Below are 10,586 nucleotides of genomic sequence, written 5' to 3'. Positions count from 1 at the left end.
AATCTCTCAGCACTATTTTTCCCTATCTTGGCCTATTTCTCAAGCAGTCTCCTCCTTCATGGTGATAAAATGCCCACCAGTCTTCCAGGTGGACATCCCAACAGGCTGACAATCTCATCAGGGGAAATACATTCCTCTTTCTCAATAGTTCCAGTAAAAATAAAAGATAACATCTCATGTCCTGTCGTGGGCCAGATGCCAACTCCTGAACAAATATCACAATGTGAGGAGAATTAAATGCTCTCATGGGACTTGTTTAGGTTATGTGCTCATTACTGGAAATTGGAATCAGTCCCACTCAAGTTATGGGGACTAAGATTGGGCGAGGAGGGTGATGTTACCAGAAAAAAGAGAGATTGGATGCTGGACAGATAGCCCTATATCCAAATACAATCTATGTCAGCATGTATGATGTGTATTAAATGGCATAATACATGCTAACAAGATTTTATTAAAGTCATCCTCCTTCTCTAAGCCTTCACCATTCCTTCAGCAAGTTTCTCCTTCACAATAGGAAGATGCATCTGTCTCCCTCCCCCAAAACACAACAACAGTCCCTTCCCCAAAGTTCATTTCTTGAACAGAAAACATTTCAATTCTCTAGAAAGATAACCTTTCCAATAAATACAGGTGGGCAATGGTGGAACAGGTTACCTCTCAGAGCAGTGGGGTTTCCATCTTCAGGAGGACGCAAGTCATATTGCTGAAAGAATGTTGAGGATGGGAGTCTGTCTGGGTGAAGAGTCCAAAGACTCTTCCAACAGCAGCAATTCAGTACCTCGGAAGGAGGGACAGATGGACCTCCTTTGTGTTTCTTGACTATTTCTGAATTGAAAATAATTATTGAGCACCTACTCTGTTCCAGATACTATTCAAATATTAAGAATACAAAGATAACTAAAGCATGGTTCCTGCTTCAGAATACCCTGATCTAGTGAGGGAGAAAAAAAAAATGCAGAGGAGATGGTGACATAAGGTGACAAGTACAGGTAGGCAGACATGCATTCAGAGCTATGGCAGCACAAGGAGGTGGCACATAACCCACGGGGCACATAGAGGGCTCTTATTCCTACCCTTTGCATAATGCAGGGGCCATATGTTTATGTGTAAGAATTTTTAACATCTTCCAATTCATCACCTTACTGTTTCAGTGGTTCCTAAGATGGTCCCAAAGAGACTAAACTAGATGATGCCATTGCTCTTTACAAAACACAAAGGCTTTCAGGTTTCTAATAATAAAGCCTATATATTCATTGTACAAAATTTGGCAAATTTCACCTTAGGAAAAGGGGAAAAATGTACATAACTATTATAAGCATTTTTGTGCCATTTTCACTCCAGTGATTCTCCTATCTCTACAAATAGACAAATAGAGAACTGTAACAAAAATATATTAAAATAATATATGTATAATATATTAATATATAATAATTATTATATAGTAATATACACATATATGTATAATATATGTGTATCCATGGACATACCTATAACTATAGTAATACAGATGATTTAATATTCTGTTTTTCAGTTAACTCCATCATTAGACATTTCCCATGTCAATAAATATTCTTTGAAGACTTTCTATGATTCTATAATCATGTATCACATGTACAATGATGTCACTGTTCTTTTGGGGCAATCTCTTTGACAGAGGCAATAAAAAGAAATTGTTAAGTACAACAGCTCATTTTGGCAGTCAAAGATGTCAAATTTCAAAACAGTCTGAGGTATACAACTCCAAAACATTAAAGTGCCATAAACTTTTTAAAAAGATAAAAATGTTGCAGGCCTTTGCTCATTTACCATTGCATTTATAGCAGTTTATGAAATACTACATGAAGTATAACTAACAAATAACCCTCATGTGATTTTATAATACCTTCCTCCACGTTCAGACAGACAGCAAAGCATTCTTTATTACAGGTGGACCATGTCATGCAAAGCCTAAGATATTTACTATCTTGACCTTTACAGAAAAAGTTGCCTGACCTTGGATTAACAAGTCTGCCCTTCTATTTTGAGAATCAAACAAACATTTAGGAAGCCATTTCAAATTGCATAACACATAAGCCAAAGCCTTGGTACACAAAGAGAGGAATTTCAGATAATAAGGAATGAACATGTAAAATGCTGAATATGCTTCTCATCAAGCCATAAAAAAAAAGCAGAAATTCAAGAGCAGAGTGACAGACATTTGCCTCATATCAACCTGAGTAGATTCTATATCTCATTACCACAACCTCTAATGTCACATTTTTTCTTCAGAAAAGAGACAATATATTAATAATACAGTGATTGAGATGATGCACTTTGAAATCAGACACACCTGGGTTTGAATTCCTTATTGGTTCTATGACCTCAGGCAAGTTCATTACCCTCTCTGGGCCACAATGTCCACATGTGTAGTTGTGATGATTTCATGAGATAATATGTATAAAGTTCTTATAGAATGCCTACTACATAGTAAATGCACAATAAATGTCAGTCATTATTACTGTCAGAAACCAGAATATTACCTGACTTTAATTCAAATAACAAGGAACTACAGAGCATATTCTTTAGAAAACATAGCTTCATTTTCAAATGCTTAAATTATGCTAGACTTACCAAAAGTTAAAAACAAATTTCAGAAGCAAGGAGGAAACAAAGAAGAATCAAAACCATTTTTCTTTTTTCTGCTATAGCAGTTAAACTGCTTTAAAAACTCAGAGTGCGTCACCTCCAAGATTAGTTGAAAAATTTCCAGGGTCTTCTTTCTTTCTTTCTTTCTTTTTTTTTTTTTGAGACAGAGTCTCACTTTGTTGCCCGGGCTAGAGTGAGTGCCCTGGCGTCAGCCTAGCTCACAGCAACTTCAACCTCAAACTCCTGGGCTTAAGCGATTCTACTGCCTCAGCCTCCTGAGTAGCTGGGACTACAGGCATGCGCCACCATGCCCAGCTAATTTTTTCTATATATATTTTTAGTTGGCCAGATAATTTCTTTCCACTTTTAGTAGAGACGGGGTCTCGCTCAGGCTGGTCTTGAACTCCTGACCTCGAGCGATCCACCCACCTCGGCCTCCCAGAGGGCTAGGATTACAGGCGTGAGCCACCGCACCCGGCCTCCAGGGTCTTCTTTCAATACTATCTGGTTGCACTAGGACCAACTTTTCAGAGATAGCATTTCAAAATGTAAAAAGACACACAAAAAGGAATGGCCTATAATTCTTCAACTTTTAATCACCGAGTTGCTTTCCTTTCAAAAGCTTTACACAAAATGTGGGCCACTGTAGTTGCATCCAGGATGCTGTCTCTCTATGGGGAGTTAGCCTTGGAAGTCAATCTCTGGAATTAAGACCAAGAATAATGCCTCGTATTTACTGTAAGATTGCAAAGGTGTGGAAACAACCCAAGTGCCCATCAATACATGAGTAGATTAATAAAATGTGGTACACATATACCATGGAGTTCTACTCAGCCAAGAAAAACAATGGGATCTAGCACCTTTCGTATTATCCTGTATAGAGCTGGAGCCCATTCTACTAAGTGAAGTATCACAAGAATGGAAAAACAAGCACCACATGTACTCACCATAAAATTGGTATTAACTGACCAACACTTAAGTGCACACATAGTAGTAACATTCATCAGGTGTCAGGCAGATGGGCAGGGGGAGGAGGGGATGGGTATATATGCACCTAATGGGTACAGTGCCCACCATCTGGGGGTGGACACGCTTGAAGCTCTGACTCGGGTGCGGCAAAGACAATATATGTAACCTCGACATTCATTTGTACCCCTGCAATATGCTGAAATAAAAAATTTAAAAAAAAACAAAAAGAACCAGGCCTATAACAGCAGCATAAGTACCTGCCTGGGGCTGTAACTTCCGTGGCCTCACTTCAAGCACCGCGTCTTAATTAAAATTTAAGTTGCTGAGTGTGAACAATCTTAGCTTAATGTGCATTTTTATGCATATAAATGCTGAGTTAATCTCTAATTGGCAACTTTCACCACCTTCTTCCATTTTGTTTCTTTTGGACAATGTAAAATCCAAAAAGCATCTAAGTTATGCCTGTGCAATATTCAAATGTTCATATTACTCCCAGCTTTCCTACATCAGAACCTCTGGAGAAGGAAAAAAAAAAATAACCCACATAAACTCATTTCAGGAGGTTGAAGTATCCTGGATCTAAACCAGCTCTTATCTTAACTTGCCTATGTGAGATTTACAAACAGGAAGAGAACAAATAAGGAGTAATTTAAATTTTAATTTAAAAACCCCTCTATTTTCTTCTCCCTTATCAAACTGCCAGCATTTTTCCTGCTGACAATGAGCAAGTGTCATTGGCATAGGCCAGACCCTACCCACAATCAAGGAATCTCTTTCATCTAAAACCCTGATCCCTTTAATAAACAAAATACGAAAAGGCAGTCAAAATTACGCTGTGGCTTTATAAAAGAAGGCAGGGAAATCCTCCGAGTACAATCCCCTACTTGTTATTTTCACATACCATGTGACTCCAAGTCATTCTGAAGGATAAAGAGACAGGGCTGCCACTAGATCCCAGCCATGATTTTCCCCGCGTTCCCAGCCCTGGCCCATCTGTTCTCCAGAGGCCACGTGAATGGCATATGTCAAGAGAGTCAGAGCTGTGCAAACTGCCCAAAGAAATTGCTCGGCCAACTTCCCTTCGCTTCCACGGCTTCAGCAATTGTTGCTGAGCCAGCCACCATATGGCGAATAATTAGTTTTTCGACCCCACTCAAGAAAAATGTCCGCTTCATTGCCAAGCATTAGCAATATGTGTGTTAATGAACAGTGGGAGATGAATGCCTATACATTAACAAAAGTTGGGATTTTTTTTCTCTTTTCCAGCTTCAAGCTCTGTCCCCTTTGCTTTGGCCCCTTTCAAGGAGGTGACAGTCTGGAATCCATAGCATTTAAGAGCACACTGTATTTTTTTTTTTTCATGAGAGACTGCAATCCAAGGAGAGATGCCCTTTTTCACAGCCAAATGTCTTTCTTTTAATAAAATGGCTCTAATCTTCTTTTTCTCAAAATGGTGAATTCAGCATATAAAAATTGGGACATCAGGGTTGAATAACACAATGTTTTTTGCTGTTGATGCATAAGAGGTGAGCATAAATTTATAGTGAATGTTATTAGTGCCTTGTGCTCAAGCAGGATGCATGCTTTTAGCTTCTTTAAATAAACCCTTACCTCCTCACTCCAGTGGAAAATACATAGGATGCTTTTAGCATGAAGATTTAAGAACCCAGTTCAGATTTCAAGTTCACTATCCCAAGAGTAGAAGCCTTAATAGGCAGAATAGTTTCTCTCAAAAGGGAAAGATCTTTGTGTGGTTAGAAAATAAACATTTATTTAATGTATATGGTGCAAGATAAAAATCCCTAAGTTTGCATCCAGTTTTGCATTTTCTGGAGCAAGTCAACACTGATTTGTCCCACATAAGTTTTGAAGCTGCTTTCTGACCTTGGCCTTCACATTCTTTGCATGCACACATACTGACTCTGAGAAAAAGAGACGGGGAATTGAAATGTTCTCTAATGTAATTCTCAAAGAATCTTGTTATAGGTCAGTGGTTCTTAAATATCTTCAGTTTGCAGACCATCGTACCATGGCAAAAGTCCCCAAAGATCCTCCCTCCTATTTGTGATTAAAAAAGAAATGCCTCACCAGAATAAATCAGCAGAGAGGTGCTGATTTAATGAGACAGCCAAGAGAAATCTCACAAGCAAAATGCGAATTAGCGCCAGACACAATGGCAACTGTTATTTTCTTTTTATACTTGTACTCAATTAGAATAATACCTGCATGGCTCTCCAGATGATACACTCGCTGAGGATATGACTGCCTCTGTCTAGCTCACAGTTTATCTTTAATACCTAGAGCTCAGGTACCCAACTGGGCATTGGGAATACCGTGTATAAGTTTTCAACAAGTATTTATTGGGTAAATACTTTAAATAATTTAAACAATGTTGGATATCATGAGAGACCAGCCTAGGAATCAGGGCACTCTGTAGATCACAGTTTGAGAATCTTTGCCAGGGGGCACTGTGCGGTGGTATTGAACACAGCACCAAGTAACATCTTCAATTTCATCTAGTTAGCATTGTCCCTCTGGCCACCACTGGCCTATAATTACACTCTTTATGTCCTTCTGTGCTAAAATTGTAATTGTAGGAAAAGCATGTTTCATTTTTGGTCAAAAAGTAGCTGATATGGTGTTTTTTCGCACACTTTTAGCTAAAAAACTTAGGGGCAATGGAATAATTTGGAAATTATACATTCCTCGGCTTCATTCCAAGCTTCACCATTAACTGGCTCTTTCTTCATTCTTTTAAGCTTCGGTTTGCTCAACTCAGTTTTCAAAAGGTGAAGAGGTGGAGAAAATATTCCCTCCTTTGCAGCATTTTGTGGATTAAAAAGTAAATTGGGCAAACCGCCTAACAGGAGGCCTGACACATAGTAGGTCATCTATAAAATGAACCTATTTTCCACTTGCAATCCATGAACATATCCTCAAAGCATCAAATCTACTTAGTCCTGGGGGCCATAAAAGCTTTGGAATTTAAGGAGCTATTAATAAACACTAACTTGGAACATGAAGGGAGTTGATTATGACTTTACCCTCTTATTTTGAGAAAAGCCTTTTTTTTTTTTTTTTTTTTTGTCCATACACATCAACTCAGCAAATACTAAAAATGCATCACTGGAAAAAATGAACAGCTCAAAGTGGCTCTCTTGATGGCTTAAATAATGCATTAGAAACAAGTTTACTTTTGCCTCCCTCTCTGATGGGAATAACAATAACTTGGAAGAACAAAAATTCTCAGGTCTCTGGCATCCTATCTTCATCTTGTTGGTGGGCATCAAAGCTGGTTCTGGGTACTGTCTCCTTGAAGGAAGGATTGGCTGGGGGTGGCGGCATGGCTTCACCAATGAAATTGCACTGAAGGCACATACTTCTGCTGCATACCCAAAAATGTCAACCTGCAAGGTTACAATTCAATTGTGCTGAGTTGGCTGGCAACTTATTAAAGCAGGGCTGCTGTTCTGATTGGTCTGTGGTCAAAATTAATTCAAGGAAAAGCCAGAACAAAAGTGTAAAATCAACTGTAAATTAGAAAGTAACTGCCTGCAAAAATAGTCAGCCTCGGGTGTTACCTGCCCCTTTGTGCACACTTGGAAAGTTTGCTCCTATCTGGCGGGTTATAAATCCCAGTAAAGGCCTGCAACAAGGGCCTAACTAAGACTGTGAGGAGAAACAGACAGAAAACCTGGGGGTGGGACTTTTAATATGACGGATCACTTGGACCACACCCCTCTAGGTGGGTATCCTCTAACAAGCCACACACATCCTGGTATGGTACCCATACAAACCTTCTCCCTTCTCCTCAAGCCCATCGTCTTTCCCATCCTGACCCTTACACCACTGAGAAGACCCAGCCATCTAGCATGACCCCCTCGCTGTCTCCACCCACCTCCCTGTCTCCACCCACCACTCCTGTGCTGTGCTCTTTTCTTCGCTAAGAATCAATCAAGTCTCTACCTGGCCTCTTCATTTCATCCTTTGACACTTCTCCCAAGACCACATTGCTTTGATTGTCCATGTTTCTGTTGGAAATTTTGATCTCTCTTCTTTTATCCCTACAAATGACTAAAATCTTTTAGTGCTAATATTACTATCTGATCATTTCTTTCCCTTTACCACCAAACTTTCGGAAAGAGGTTTCCAATACAGTAGCCACTAGCCAGAGGTAGCTAATAAACACCTGAATGTGGCTATTGTGACTGAAGAACTGGATTTTAAATTTTACTTGATTTTAATTAATTTACCATTAAATTGTTCCATGTGGCCAGTGGCTACTTATTGAGTAGTGGTGTAGCCACACAGTTCTGTCTCTGCTTTTGTTCATCCCTTCTCCCAGAGCTTTGCCCATCTCCTCTGTGCAGAGAATGACCACAGCTCTATAACAGGGTTAAGAAACAGACCTATGTCTCCAATTTTCTTCTTAAGCTCTACACCAAGTCTCTCACCAACACCTGGACTCAGCATTTCAGATTTTGTATTTTCGTGCTGTGCTTATGCACTTGAAACTGACATCGCTCCGGAAGGCTGAGGGCAGCATCTGGCTTCTGTATGGCAAGCTCCTCTAAGAAGATCTGAAGACGTGTTTTCCTGGTCACTTGCAATTCTTCCGATGCATTTAATCCTTACCGTTCTCTCCTCCCAGATTATATTTCTTTATAGTGCCCCTCCTCAAGGTAAGAGCCTTCTAAAGTGTTTTTACTTTTTCCCAACAACCTTCACCCCTTTTCATTTTTTAGACCATAGCTTCGTCTTTTTGCCTATACTCCCTGGGCCTCTGGCACTTGTCAAATAAGAGAGATGCTCTATGGCTTCTCCAGCTGATCCTCAAGGTCACAAAGACTGGTGATGTGAGCATTTGCAGAAAGGGTTGGAGTGGGACACAGTTCAGCAGGGTGGGAGCAGGAAAGCAGGAAGGCAGGAGCCATTTTGACTGATTTCAGCACTTCATCAACTCATTAGCTGAATCCACTTCTGCTAAGACACAGCCACCTAGCCACAAGGCATGAGTGTATTTCACTCCTGTCATAAAGACACTCAGAAAAGCACATTTTTATATTAAAAAAAAATACAACCTGGACTATTCATTCACATTAACATAAATAATTGCCCATGTTTCATCATTTTACTGATTTTTAAACTACAAATAGATTAGATTTAGAAGACTTTTCTTTTTTTAACTTTCATAAAAACAATTGAAGACATAAATACTATTTGTATCTGGGGTTCCTAAGGCAGGATGAGATATTAAGAAATATATATTATTGGGTACATTCAAATACACACTTGAATTTATATTTCATTTATGTGCTACGGGTACTCTAACAAGGTCATGTTTTTTCAGAACTTCAAGCAATATTCAGAAGATCATCAGCACTCAATAAATTCACTTATAATTTAATAAAAGAAACTTGGCATATTATAAAATGCATTTAGTAATATTTCTGAGAAATCAGGAAAGACTTCTTAAAAGCTGCTAGAAAAAAAGTTTAGCATATGAATCAAAAAGAATAGTGAACCCAGAGAGATGGTAGAAAATGAAATGATCTCTAAGATCGTCTAGCTTGTCCCCTTGAAAGAGGTTTTCTGCTGTGGCACAAGGAGAGAAACTGTGACAGAACCTCATGGACTACCTGAGTTAAGGAGAAAGAGTGGGAGTCCGAGGAGGGCAAGATGGATGGTGCTCTCAGGGAAGAGTACTAAGAGGGAGAGCTAAAGAGAATGAGTTCTCTGGAAGTCTGTAGAGGGTCCCCCTCAAATATTCAGCAGCGTATTGATCAGTGCATGGCAGTGAGGAAATGAGTCTAGCTGGAGAAGGAACCATCCAAAAGTATTAGAGGGAACAGAACCCAGTGTTGACAAAGGGCCAGGAATAGTGCCTGTTTTCACCAGCCAAACCGGAAAACATCGTAATTCACGGAGCACTGGGTAGTGTGCCCAGAAGGGTCTTGCCTCAGTAGCGGGGAATTAGCCCAAGACTAACTGCTGCTCTTGTCTTGCCTAACAAAACTGTTAATAGCAAGACCCTGAAGAATAATAATGTTACCATGTAACTTAACTGCATCATAGAATGAAGCACAAGAATTTTTATAAGAAGGCAAAAATATCCAGCACCCAAGGTGGTAAAATTTGCAATGTTTGGCATTCAATTAAATATTACTAGGGAGACAAAGATGTAGAAAAATATAACCCATAATAAAGAAAAAAATTAATTAATTAAAATTGACCTAGAAATGACACAGATGTTAGAATTAGCAGACACAGACATTAGAACAGTTATAACTCAATTCTGTAAGTTCAAAATGTGAAGTAGAGACATGAAGACATTAAAAAAAGTCTCAAATTGAGGATCTAGAGATGGAAACTATAATGTCTGGTATTAAAAAAATACACTGGATGGGTTAATGGCAAATTAGATATTGCAGAAAAAAAGATTAGTAAACCTGAAGACATAGCAATAAAAATTATCCAAAATAAAATCCAGACAGAAAAAAGAATGTATGGAAATATTAAAATGTTAATAAGAATATCAAGAAGTCTTGTCTTGCAATACATGTGCAATTGGAGTGAAGGAGTTAAATATGTACACTATAAACCCTAAAGCAACCACTGAAATAATAAAACAACGAGTTACAGAAAATGAGCCAACAAAGACAATAAGATGGAATCATAAAAAAATCAATTAATTCAAAAGAAAACAGAAAAAGAGAGACAAAGGAACAAAGAATAGATGGGACAAATGAAAGCAAGTAAGATGATAGCTTTAAACCTAACTATAGTAATACTCACGATGTAAGTGGCTTAAACACCTTCAATTAAAAGGAAGAAATGTTAAAATGACTAAAAAAGGTAACCAAAATGTTTGTACCCCCATAATATCCAGAAATAAATTAATTAATTAATTAAATGCTACTTTTATCACATTAAAAAAAAGGCAGGCTCTAACTGTATGTTGCCTACAATAAATGCATTTTAAATATAAAGAA

This window comes from Lemur catta, chromosome 6 (genome assembly GCF_020740605.2).
Source record: "Lemur catta isolate mLemCat1 chromosome 6, mLemCat1.pri, whole genome shotgun sequence".
Taxonomy (NCBI): domain Eukaryota; kingdom Metazoa; phylum Chordata; class Mammalia; order Primates; family Lemuridae; genus Lemur; species Lemur catta.
Note: the sequence above shows the minus strand (reverse complement) of the source record.